This window comes from Vicia villosa, linkage group LG3 (genome assembly GCF_029867415.1).
Source record: "Vicia villosa cultivar HV-30 ecotype Madison, WI linkage group LG3, Vvil1.0, whole genome shotgun sequence".
Taxonomy (NCBI): Eukaryota; Viridiplantae; Streptophyta; class Magnoliopsida; order Fabales; family Fabaceae; genus Vicia; species Vicia villosa.
Genome location: NC_081182.1, coordinates 150064976 through 150079315, shown reverse-complemented (window position 1 = coordinate 150079315; position 14340 = coordinate 150064976). Strand labels below are relative to the sequence as shown.

Sequence of the window (14340 nt, the reverse complement as noted above, 5' to 3'; positions counted from 1 at the left end):
TTTAAGGAAACTCGGTTCAGCTCTGAATTCCGGAACGAAACCAATGCCACTGTGAAGATGACCAAATCTGTGACTCGTCGCCGCGAGAATAATCTTAATCCGATAAGCGATGAAGAAAATACGCTCGTTTGAATGACGAGAAACGCCGATTCATCTGGCGCGATTATGCAGAATTTTGTGCGCACCGCTCAAAGAACTCGATAAAACTCCATCTTCGGCTCAAAATATGAACAGGCGTGTTTCACTAGGAATCAAAGCTAACAAAATTTCCGAGAGAATGCCGCCGGAATGGACATCATACGATAAAAACCAAAGAAGTTATGAATTTTCGAACTCGGTGCGACATACTCGAAATCACACTTTTTACCGAAACAACGCGACGATCCTTAAAATGCTGAGCATTTTCGGTACACAATAAGCCAACGGTCCGAACATATGAAATCTTGATAATGATGGTACGGAGCTCCAGTTAAATTTTCAAGCGAATCCGACTAGCGGATTGGGAGATATGAATTTTCTGAGATCCAAAACCTTACGTTCAGCACTCTTTTTCACTGTGAAATCTCAAGTAACTTGCAAATCTGACAACCTTCCTCACAGAATTGGCTTCCGAGCCGAACATGAAAGTTGTAGATATCGTCGAAACGGTTGGGACGACTTGGGAATTCAGCTCATATTACTTTCTCCACAAGACTTGTGAATTTTCTCGTAATTGCACTGCTTAAACCATTTTTCACATTGCGCTTCTTTAAAACCACCAGAACTTTTTATTGATTTTCTCCAATTTTTGAATGACGAAATAAACGTCATTAATAACTTATACCTCAAATAAAGAGAACAAATTTTGGGGTGCAACAATATGCGCGCGCGCATATATATATATATATATATATATATATATATATATATATATATATATACACTCACAAATAAAATCATTCACAAATATCACGACCAAACGCCCAAAAAAATCCACAGCTGAATAAAGACGGGGAAAAAATACGATGCAAAAGCTCCAAAGAACCAAAGCGCTAACGGAAACTCATCCTAACTATAGCACTGGAAACTCCATAATAGAATCCAGCTAACACTGAAAAAGTGCAACAGCAAATACATACCTAAATTAAAGAAACCATTATTAAGAGGACTGAATGTAAAACACTAAAAAACTGCAATAGCAAATACATACCTAAATTAAAGTAACCATTATTAAGAGGTATGTAATCATGTCAATGACCTCTTCCGCTGAGTTTTGTAATGATTCCTTCAAAAGATCCAATTAATCCTACCATTGTTACAGTAAAGCATGCATAGCTAAACATCCTCAAAACAATCCATTTTTTACTCCAAGCTTCAATTTTCATCTGTACAAGGTACATCTCAACTGGAAAATATATAGCCAATGGCCAGAAGTTTATTGCTCCTAAAACTCCAAGCACTTGGTTGAAGTAAGGGAATAAAATTGCAACTCCAGCGGTTGAAATCACAAAGGCTGTTCTAAAACAGAACCTGTAAAGGTTTACCTCAAAAGTAGGTAACAGAGGAAGTTTCACTCCATGGAAATCGTTCACAAAGCCACTGTTCGGGTATTTCTTAGAAAACCATCATTCCACAGTACTATATATTGGTTGCAACATATCTGCCGAAAAAGACAATACAAATAAAATCGTTGAAAAGTGTAAATGGTTTAGTATGAAGTATGAACTAAAATTGATTGGTAAGAGATTATGATAGTACCTGATATCCTCCAACTAGATGAATGATGATACAGACATTGGCAATGTCAATAAGCCAGAATGGCTCATAAAATCCAAACCTTGTTAACAGATTTCCCGGAGCAGCATCTCCAAAAGCCGCATATCCAAAACATCCACAAAATAGGTAGAAGAGTGTTGTAATTGCGATTGAAATCACGGAGGCTTTTCTCATGGTTAGATGCTCTGATGGAGGAGACTCTAAAGTGTCCTACTCTCAGCAAAAGTCAATAATTTATTTAATATGTATATATATATATAATAAGCCTTTACTCATCAAATTTGAGTATGAAATATTGAAGGTACCTGTATCTTAAGAAAGATAGTTGAGTATGGATAGGAAAAGCTAATGTCGCCAAGTGCCTGGAAGATTAACCAGACTTTCTCAGCAACATTAGTAGTTTGTTCTCCTGTCACACTTCCCATAATTGTTCCGTTTTCTGCAAGTGAAACCAAAGCATTATCAATAACAATTATAGCAGCCACAATTGAAATTCAGTCTTACTTATCAAAGCAGGGCAAACAGGCCCACAGCCCAGGGCCTCGATTTGGGGGGTATTGTTAAGAATTTATATACTGAAATAAATATATATATATATATATATATATATATATATATATATATATATATATATATATGTTGTGAAAAACGATGTCAAGAACAAAGTATAATGCAAGGGAATTAGGGAACAGAAGAAGAACACAAGAATTGGTTATAACTGCTATTCTTTCACTTTCTCTTAAAACAAGATTACAAGTTTACAAGAATAACAAATAACCTCTCTCACCCTAAATCAGGATTTGCAGCTTAGCAATGATGAGAGACTAGAATGCTATTTATAATAAAACCTAACATACTAACTAATGGGTTTTTTCAGCAAGGCCCATTACACAAGCCAACTTAATAAACAAGCTAACTTAACAAATTAGGGTTTAAACACTAAAACCTAATTTAACATGCTAACCCTAGCATCTTCGACACCTGCATGCTCGACTCATCTTCGACTACAGCATGCACACTTCGGCACCAGCATGTGAGCAACCTTCGACGTCATGCTTAACCCTGTCGAACCAAGAAGCCACCCTTCGACAATACTAGAGTTCGATCCAATATCTCACAAATCTCCACCTTGGACCTAACTCTACAACGTCAAGGAACAAACTAGCTTTCTTCATGCAGCTTTATCAACTGCATACAGTGGAAAAACTTGCAACTCGGCAATGTCTTGGTCAGTGTTTTAAAAACCGGACCGGTCTTCGAACCGGTGAGGGTACTGGGTCAGTGGTTTATCGGTCGAACCACTGGGTCACTGGTCGAACTGCACGACCAAACCGAATTAAACCGGATTACTCGGTTGAATAGACCTGTCATTATATAGGTATAAAACCGGTCGAACCGGATGATTCAGTCTCTAAAAAAATATAACTAGCTTTTAAATTTTTTTAAAATATCATATCATAAATTCACAATTTCATAACTTAAATTCAAATTTTAAACAAAGGTATCACACATAACAAAATAGTAAAAAATTACAAAGTCTAATTGCAAACAAAGTCTAATTATAACATAATCTAATTGAATAGTTTATAACAAAATAACTCCAATGTGTACCAAATTTAATTCAAAATAGGATCCTCCTAAAAAGAAAATCAAATAAAATTCAATATGTTTATGCTATTTAAGAAAATTTATTAGCAAAGATAACAAATAGACAATAAAGTTTTTAATTTGTCACTAACGAAAAAAACTATGTGAGAATGCTATTTAAGTAATACACTACTAAATATATTAAAAAAAAGTTTAAAAAAAAAGTTTAAAGAAATGTTAAAAAAAAAGTTTAAAAAATTTTTTTAAAAAAAAGTTAAAAAAAAGTTTTAAAAAAAAACAAAAAAAAAGAAGCAATTAAACCGCCGGTTTTCCCGGTTCCCACCGGTTTGATGGCATACCCGATCTGACTATTGAAATAGACCGGTTACCTGGCCGGTTCCTGGTTCGACCGGTCGGTTCGGTCCGGTTTTTAAAACACTGGTCTTGGTGATCATATCAGCAGCATTGTCTTCAGTCGAAACCTTCAGCACTTGGACTTCTCCACGCTCGATTACTCCTCTGACAAAGTGCAGCCTCACATCAATGTGCTTAGTTCGCTCATGATAGGCTGAATTCTTCGAAAGGTGTATTGCACTTTGACTATCACATTTAACAGTGATACCTCGACCTTGAAGTTTCAGCTCCTTCGCAAAACCTTCAAGCCACAATGCTTCTTTCACAACTTCAGTTAGGGCACTATACTCCGCTTCAGTGGTTGATAGAGCAACAACCTTCTGAAGTGTTGCTTTCCAACTAATTGCAGTGCCAAACATAGTGAAAACAAATCCAGAAATAGATTTTCTGGAATCCATACAACCTGCATAATCAGAGTCGACATATCCCCCTATTACTGCTTTACTATCTTCACCCAAGGCTCCATCATAAATTAGGACTCTATTCAGAGACCCATTTATGTACCTTAAAATCCACTTCAATGCTTGCCAGTGAGCCTTTCCAGGGTTCTCTATGTACTTGCTTACAAGACTTACTGCATATGCTATGTCGGGTCTAGTACAGACCATAGCATACATCAAAGAACCAACTATATTAGCATATGAGATGCTATTCATATAGGCTCTTTCGACATCAGTACTGGGACACTGATCAATACTCAGCTTGAATTAAGGGTTTGTTGGAGTCACAACTGGCTTCGAATTCGACATACCATATTTTTCGAGAATCTTTCATAGATATGCCTCTTGAGATAAGCATAACTTCGACTTCTTTCTATCTCTTCGAATGTCAATTCCAAGAATCCTGGAAGCAGCTCCCATATCCTTCATATCGAACTCCTTATTGAGTTCAGCCTTCACCCTCATTACATCTTCGACATTGTTGCTTGCTATGAGAATATCATCCACATAAAGCAACAAAATAACAAATGAATTACCAGGTCGAAATCTGAAGTAAACGCAGTGGTCGAACTGACTTCTAATGAAACTTATGCGTGCCATGAACTTGTCGAATCTCCTATTCCACTGTCGAGGAGATTGTTTCAGCCCATATAAAGATCTCTTTAACTTGCACACATAATCTTCCTTCCCCTTTTCGACATACCCTTCAGGTTGCCTCATCAGGATCGTTTCATCTAGATCACCATACAAGAACGCAGTCTTCACATCCATCTGTTCCAGTTCAAGATCGAACTGTGCCACCATGGAAAGCAAAATTCGAATGGACCTATGCTTCACAACAGGAGAAAACACATCATTGAAGTCGACACCTTCTTTTTGAGTGAAACCCCTTGCAACTAACCTTGCCTTGTAACTTTTTGATGTCACTCCTTCAATTCCTTCCTTAACTTTGAAAATCCATTTACAGCTGACTAACCTTGCCCCAGCAGGCTTTTTGATCAGTTCCCAAGTATGATTATCATGAAGAGATTTCATCTTATCATCCATGGTCTTCAGCCATTCAGTCTTATTTCGACTCCTCATAACTTCCTTGTAGTCTCTAGGTTCTTCGTCTAGAACCTCACTTGCAAAGATTAAGGAATAAGCTATAAGATCTGCATACCCAAGTCTCTGAGGTGCCTTGATGACTCTTCTCGACCTATCTCTCGACAATAGGTAGTCATCGTCAGTTTCCTCAACTTCCTCAGCATCTTCTGCTTCTTCTTCGACTTCATCAGGGATATGCAATTCAGCATCAACATGCTCCACCTCAACATGAATCTCTACCTGTTCTAGATCTTCTGCACTTCGACCATCATCATCAGTTTTCTTGAAAGCCATTTCAGCTTCATTGAAAACTACATCTCGACTGGTGATACACCTCTTGTGACCTGGCTCTAGGCACCAGAGCCTATAAGCTTTGACTCCTTCAGGGTATCCCATGAACATGCATTTCAGAGCTCTAGGTTCGACCTTGTCTTGCCTAATGTGAGCATAGGCTATGCATCCAAATACTCTCAGTTTGTCGAGATCTGGTGGATGTCCCGACCAAACTTCTTCAGGTGTCTTCATATCTAACGCTGTCGAAGGACATCTGTTTATCAGATATGTTGCTGTCAAAACAGCCTCAGCCCAGAACACCTTCTTTAACCCTGCACCAGTCAACATGCATCTGGCTCTCTCCAAAATAGTTCGATTAAACCTTTCAGCCAAACCATTTTGCTGTGGAGTACCTGCAATAGTTCTATGCCTTGCAATACCAGAGGCAGCACAAAAACTGTCGAATGCATCATTGCAAAATTCAAGGCCATTGTCGGTTCTCAACCTCTTGACCTTTCTGCCACTCTGATTTTCAACCAGAGTCTTCCAACTTTTGAAATTCTCAAAAGTTTCATCCTTAGTCTTCTGGATGAATACCCATAATTTTCTGGAATAATCATCTACTATGGATAGAAAATACCTTGCTCCTGAATGTGATGGACACCTTGCAGGCCCCCAAAGATCAGCATGGATGTAATCAAGGGATCCATGTGTTCTTTGTTTGCCTTTGTTGAACTTCACTCTGCAAGATTTTCCAAGTACACATGGTTCACAAAACTTCAGCTTTTCGACTTTGTCTCCACCAAGCAGATTTTGTTTCCCTAATTCGACCAGACCCCTTTCACTAACATGGCCCAATCTCATGTGCCAGATTTCTGTCTTCGACAAAGGTTTCGTGGATGCAACATTTGTCGAACCACTTACAACTTCAGCCTCAAGGGTATACAAGCCTTGTTTCTTTACGCCTCTCAAGACTTCCTTCGACCCCTTGATGACTCTTAAGATACTTTTCTCTCCTTGGAAAACATATCCATTCTTGTCGAATTCACCAAGAGAAAGCAGATTTCTCTTCAAATCAAGAACATACCTGACTTCAGTCAACAACCTTATTGACTCATCATGGAGCTTGAATCTCACAGATCCAACACCTGCAATCTTGCAAGCCTTGTTGTTTCCCAGCAATACTGATCCACCATCTTGATCACATAATTCCTCGAACAAGTCTTTGTTCGGAGTCATGTGCCAAGAGCAACCTGAATCCATAATCCACTCTCTTCTCGAGTCACTGCTTGAAACCACAAGAACATCAGATGATTCGAAATCATCTTGAACAATGGCTGCATTGCCATTATCCTTACCTCCATGATCTTTCAGGTGTTCAGGGCACACCTTTCTTGTGTGACCCTCCTTCTTACAATGATAGCATCGAATTCCAGATGCTTCGCCACTGTAAGACTTCGACTGGCTTTTGCCCTTCTTCTTGTCAAACTTACCATCCTTTCGTAAGAGTTTTCCTTTAGCGGCCAAACCTTCGCCAACAGTCGAAGGTTTATGCTCCTTTCATTTGTTCAGGTCCTTTGAATACAAGGCTGATTGAACTTCTTCAAGCGTCAGGGACTCCCTTCCATACAAGAGAGTTTCTTTGAAGTGAGCATGTGATCAAGGCAAAGAACACAATAGTAACAGCGCTTGATCTTCATCATCGATCTTCACATCAATATTTTCAAGATCAAGAATCAGCTTGTTGAACATATCCAATTGCTCAGCCAACACTTTGACTTCAATCATCTTGAATGAATACAAAGCTTGCTTCATGTAGAGTCGATTTACCAGCGATTTGGTCATGTACAAACTTTCAAGTTTCACCCATAACCCTGATGTCGTCGTCTCCTTTGATACCTGCCGAAGAACCTTATCACCAAGGCTCAACAAAATTGCGCTGTGTGCTTTCTCGATCATATTCGTCTTCTCCGCTGCCGTTAATGCAGCATTCATGGCTGCCTCTCCCTTCAACGCTTCCAAACAACCCTGCTGAACCAGTAGGGCTTTCATCTTCAAGCGCCACAGACCGAAATCATTCACTCCGGTGAACTTTTCAATCTCATACTTTGTTGAAGGCATCTTCTCCACGCTCACCGCACCAATTTTTTGTGAAAAACGATGTCAAGAACAAAGTATAATGCAAGGGAATTAGGGAACAGAAGAAGAACACAAGAATTGGTTATAACTGCTATTCTTTCACTTTCTCTTAAAACAAGATTACAAGTTTACAAGAATAACAAATAACCTCTCTCACCCTAAATCAGGATGTGCAGCTTAGCAATGATGAGAGACTAGTATGCTATTTATAATAAAACCTAACATACTAACTAATGGGCTTTTTCAGCAAGGCCCATTACACAAGCCAACTTAATAAACAAGCTAACTTAACAAATTAGGGTTTAAACACTAAAACCTAATTTAACATGCTAACAATCCTAGCATCTTCGACACCTGCATGCTCGACCCATCTTCGACTATAGCATGCACACTTCGACACTAGCATGTGAGCAACCTTCGACGTCATGCTTATCCCTGTCAAACTGTCTAACCAAGAAGCTACCCTTCGACAATACTAGAGTTCGATCTAATATCTCACAATATATATATATATATATATATGTGTGTGTGTGTGTGTGTGTGTGTGTGTATGTGTGTTTCAAATTATAGAAAGTTTGTATTATATAGTGTAGCGGCTCAGACCTTGTTGGGTTGACGCACTGTTTTCTGTTCAACTCCTGGTTGCTTCCAAATTTTTGAAATATTAAATTTTTTACAATTTTTGAAATATTACATTTTTTTCAAGAACACTCACTCAATAACTATAGTTAATTATACCTTAAAACAAGTAATTACATGGCTTTGCAATGAATTTCTAATATAATTTTTGTGACAACTAAGATATCTTAAATTTTAATTATAAAATAATTTGAATATAATTAATTAAAATTTATAATAAGATTTAAAATCAAAATTTATTCGTGTAACTCTTATAATTTTATTTTAGTATAAATTTTAAAAAATATGTTATATATTATAGTTAAATATTTAAAAATTTGTTTTACAATTAACTCATTTATTATCAAATTTTTATGATGAAATCAAATTCATTATTACTTGTGCTTTGATTTATTTTTTATCATAGAAATAAATTTCTTACCACTTAGGTAAACCTGAGTTTTAGTGACGTGATATGGTTTACGCCTACTCCTACATTTTCTAGCCATATGACTTGGTTTTACGCAATTAAATAAAGAGAAAAAATCACTTTCATTTCTTTGAGATGGTGAATGTTGTCTAGAAATTGAATTAATTAAGGCACTTAAAATATTCTCATTCTTAATTCAGTTAATCATATTTCGATTTTGAATTCTTAAATGATTTACAAATGACTACTTATTTGCATTGAAATTCTTTTTATTGTTAGAAATAACTAAGACTTCATATTTTTGATCGTGTCTTAGAGATTCTTCTTCATTTTAGAGGCAAGTAAAACATTTGTTTTTTTGTCAGGGCCCCATTTATTTGTTTGCCACTGGCCTCTAAAAAGTCGGGACCGGCCCTGTATATATATATATATATATATATATATATATATATATATATATATATATATATATATATATATATATATATATATATATATATATATATATATATAATTCTCTAATCTAACTCCACGATCCTATCAATGTACCTCAAACTCGTTGTTGCGGTAATAACATAGGCAACCGAAGTCCCATACAAGATCAAGAATTAAAGCAAACCAGCCACATATGATCTTTTCATACCTGAATCAGCATTAAACTCAATTAGAAGTTGTAATTGTTATGGTAGTTCATGAAAAGTGTATCTATGTTGTATAGTGTTATTACCAAGATTGCCTCTAACATCATCGATGTAAGAGTGGTTTCTTTTCCCGGTCACAGGATCGGGATTTCTATAGCGATCGGATAACAGGGATGAAGAAATGCATGTAGCAGTTGCGCAACAAAGTAGAGCAAGTGGCCCTCCAATCCACCCTAATTTAGAAATACTCCACGCCAAAGAAAAAACACCAGAGCTAATAATAGCTGTGATTATATGAGCCACAACACTTTTCACATTTCCTGCAAAATACAAAAAAAAACATCAATATTCAATTGGAGCAATCTTTATACATATATGAATCTTATGATACTATAGACAAGTGATTTTACCTTTTCTTTTGGCATGTCCATCATCATCATAAGCCCCAAAAGCAGTTCTTGCTGAAGGAGCAGGGTGAGGAGCTGGCAACCGTGAAGGCTCGGTTGAGTGCAAAGGAGGATGCGGTGGCGGACCGGACGTGCAGGGCCAGTATACTTTGCTCTCTCGGACTCTGTATGGAGCGATGTTGTCTGCCTCGGTGAAAGAGGCTTCTCTTCGTCGATCTCAGACTCCTGCTGAGGATGAGACGGAGGAGGAGAAAGCTCTCTTGACCCGGGCGGATTTGATTCAGTACATCAGAGTCTTGGGGGGTGATTGTGTCGCTGCTGCCGAGGACACCTACAATTCCACTGTGGCCCAGCTTAAGTTGAAGAATCCTGGGGTGGAATTGGTGACCGAGGGTACCGGGCCATATCATCGCGTGGAAGGGGACCAGATCGTCTCTCCGAACTTTGGGGATGAGCCAGTGACTCAGGAAGCCGAGGAAGTTCAAATGGAAGAAGGTGTATGAGGGTTTTTCTGTGTTTAAGTGTTTGGCCTGCGAGCCTTTCTTTTGTAATTCTATTCCGGGGGGTATGCCCCCCGTTTTGATTTTGTAAGCACATTACCAGCTCGGTCTTTATGGCCGTAGATGGGCATATTTCCGGGCTTTTTGCCCATTTTAATTAAGAAGTACTTTGTTTTTATCGTTCTTGTTTGTTGTGCCCGTTCCTTGGAGTCTGTGTGCATGTGTTTTGACTCCTTGGGCGGCGTGTCGCTGGTTTCCAACGTTTTTGTCTTTGAATGACTTTTTCCGTTTCCCAAGCGTTTTTATCCCCTTTCTTCTTCTATAAAAGGAGGTCTCATGGACCTTTATTTCTTCATTTTTACGCAGGAGTGGGTGGCCCTAAGGGAGGAAAAGTTTCTTTAACCTCACGTTCTCGCGGAGTGAAGGAGGTGAAGGAGAAGAAGAAGGTTTCGACCGGATCTGCTTCTCGTCCTCAGGGGGGCCGGGGCTCGGACGTGCAGGCTCAGTCTTCAGGTGTGAGAGTCGTGGGCAATGCTGATGGTTCTGAGAATGAGTGAGACGAGGATTGGTATCAGTATCTCCATTTGGAGGAGTTTTCCCGTCGGGCAGAATAATGCGTTTTTCTTTCATTTGATGTGTACTTTATAATTCTCATGGATGATGAATAAAGTATCGTTGTTGTGCTTTTCGCGTGTATATTTGTTTTTGTTTAATTGGAAGATTTGCTCGATTGTAGTGTATTGATCGCCAAGTGTGTGGAACTATGGTCGATTGCCGGGGACATGTGCCTGGCGAGGGTGAGTCTCAGGTCTCGTTGTGCTGAGCTCCGAGCCTCATGGCATGAACGGTCCCCTCGCGAGCGGGGTGCTATGTTGTCATGGTACTTGTTTACAACGGGGGAGCTCGGTATTCGTACCCCCCCCGAAGGACAAGGAGTCTGCTCGATTAAGAGAGCGGACTTCTGTCTTTAGTTTAATTTCTTTAGGTGCTCAGCGTGTACTCGGGCCGCACCAGTGCTTTAGCTATAATATTGCTTGAGTTTTTGGGCGTTCCAAGGTCGAGCGAGTTCTTCTCCTTGTAAGTTCTCTAAGTAATATGCCCCATTTTTCGGTCTTCGCTCAGACACGATAGGGGCCCCCCCAGTTTGCGTCCAGTTTTCCCTCTCGGGAGTCCTTGTGGTTTCTTTTGAGTACTAGGTTGTCTACCTTGAACTCCCGTTTAATGACCTTTGCGTCGTGTCTTAGGGCGATTTTCTATTTGAGTGAAGCTTCGCGTATAGCGGCTCCTGTTCGAATTTCTTCAACCAGGTCGAGCTGTTATCTAATTGCCTCGAGGTTACCTTCCGTTTCGAGGGGTTCCTCGGTGCGCCTATTGGGCACATGTACCTCGACGGGGATCACGGCTTCCGTCCCGTACGTAAGTCGAAAAGGAGTCTCCCCGGTTGTGGAATGGGGGGTGGTGCGGTAGGCCCAGAGGACGTTGTGCAGCTCCTCGACCCATCCCTTTTTGATTTCGTCCAGTCTTCTTTTTATGCCCCTCAGAATTACTCTGTTAGCGGCCCCGGCTTGCCCGTTCGTCTGGGGGTGTTCTACTGATGCAAAGTGTTGCTTAGTTCCTAACTTCGTCACAAACTCCTGGAAGCGCCCGTCGGTAAACTGGGCGCCGTTGACGGTGAAGATAGCCAGGGGTATTCCGAACCGGGCAAGGATGTTCCTTTTGTAGAAACGCAACACGTTCAGAGACGTGATCTTGGCCAATGGTTCGGCTTCGATCCATTTGGGGAAGTAGTCGACCGCGACTATGAGGTATTTGTTCTGGTTGCTCCCGGTCACGAAGGGGCCGATGAGGTCCATGCCCCACCAAGCGAACAACCAGGGAGATGACAAGGACTTGAGTTCGTTGGGGGGTGCAAGGTGCATGTCCCCAAAGCGTTGGCACTTATCGCATTTCTTTACGTATTCTTTAGCGTCGTGCTACATGAAGGGCCAATAGTATCCAGCTCGGAGTGCTTTCCTGGCAAAGGATCTTCCTCCTAGGTGTTGGGAGTTGATTCCTTCATGTGTTTCCCGGAGTATGTGGGGGATGGTGCCCTCGTCAACACATTTAAGAAGGGGTGTGGAGAATCCTCGTCAGTAGAGTCGATTCTCGACGAGGATGTACGAGCAGACTCTTCTTCTAATTATGGAGGCTACCTTAGGGTCTCTTGGCAGGAGATCGTTTGTGAGATAGTTGTACACGGGGGTCATCCATCAAGACGCGTCTCCGATCATGCTGACGAGCGTCAGCCCGGCCGAAGGTTCGGTGTTGGGTCTGGGCAGTATTTCCTGAATCACTGACTTATTGCCCTCTTTCTTCCTTGTGCTGGCGAGTTTCGACAAAACGTCCTCCCGGGCATTATGCTCCCTCGGGATGTGTCTTACTATGGCGCTTTTGAACTGGGCCATCTTTTCGCGCACAAGGCTCAGGTATTTGGCGAGATGGTCGCTTTTTACTTGGTATTCTCCTGAGATATGTGAGGCTACCAATTGGGAGTCGGTGAATACTTCGATCTCCTCGGCGTCAAAATCGTTAGCGAGACGTAGCCCTGCGAGCAATGCTTCGTATTCTGCTTGGTTATTGGAGGTTGGGAAAGAGAGTGATAGCGATACTTCTATCAGCGTTCCTTCCCCGTTTTCTAGAATGATGTCTGCTCCGCTTCCAGACGAGCTGGATGCTCCATCTACGTATAGGATCCATTTCCGAGCGCTGCATGTCGTCGCGTCTAGAAAGGTCATCTCAGCTACGAAGTCTGCTAGGACCTGTGCATTTAGAGCCTTCCTCCCTTCATACTTTATATTGAATTCTGAGAGTTCCAGGGACCAGCGGAGCATCCTTCCGGCCATGTCAGGGCGGCCTAAGAGCTGTTTTATGGGCTGTTCGGTGCGCACGACCACGGTGTGTGCCAAGAAGTAGTGCCTTAGCCTCCTGGCTGCTGTGATTAGGGCGAGGACGACTTTCTCGATCTGCTGGTATCTGACTTCTGGGCCTTGAAGTGCTTTGCTCGTAAAATAAATGGGTCTTTGGCCTTCTGGAGTTTCTCGGATGAGAGCGGCGCTGACTGCCTTGGTAGCGACGGCCAGATAAAGGTAGAGAATTTCTCTGGATTCGGGCCTCGAGAGCACGAGCGGGCATGAGAGGGCTTGCTTGAGGTGAGCTAGAGCGCGCTCGCATTCTTCCGTCCATTCGAAAGTTGTCTCCTTTCGGAGGAGTTTGAAGAGTGGGAGGGCGTGTTGGGCTGACTTGGCTACGAATCGGGATAGTGATGTGAGCATGTCGTTTAGGGACTGAATGGATTTCTTAGAGTTCGGCGTTGGGAACTCCGAAAAGGCTCTCCACTTGTCTGTATTCGCCTCGATCCCAAGTTCGTTCAGGTAGAACCCGAGCAATTTTCCTGCTCGGACTCCGAAGGTGCATTTCTCGGGATTGAATTTCATTTTACATTTTCGGGCTTGTTCGAAGACCTTCTTGAGATGGGCGGCATGGTCGGTCTCCTCTTGGGATTTGACGATCATGTCGTCCATGTAGACTTCGAGCATGTCGCCAATCTCCGCCTGGAACACTTTGTTCATCATTCGTTGGTACGTAGCTCCAGCGTTTTTCAGACCGAAGGGCATTACGTTATAGTAGTAGTTGCCCGACTCGGTCATGAAGGCCGTATACTTTTTGTCCGTTTTAGACATGGGTATTTGGTTATACCCAGAATACGCGTCCATAAATGATAACAGTTTGAAACCTGCGGAATTATCGACTAATTTATCTATGCTAGGCAGGGGATAAGCGTCTTTAGGGAAAGCCCTATTAAGATCGGTGTAGTCAATGCACATGCGCCATTTTCCATTAGATTTTTTTACAAGTATAACATTGGAGAGTCAAGTAGTGTATTTGGCTTCCGATATGAAATTGGCCTCTAAGAGGTCCCTAACAGCTAGTTCGGCTGCAGCCTTTTTTTCTGGGGACTGCTTTCTCCTCCTCCGGGCGACGGGTTTGCACGCGGGATCGATCGCCAGGTGG

The 14340-nt window shown here is 41.2% G+C and overlaps 1 pseudogene; it reads right to left on the bottom strand.

Moving 5' to 3' along the window:
• Positions 1 to 1031: 1031 nt before the first annotated feature.
• Positions 1032 to 10920, bottom strand: LOC131659158 (amino acid permease 4-like; annotated as a pseudogene).
• Between the last annotated feature and the right edge of the window lie 3420 nt (positions 10921 to 14340).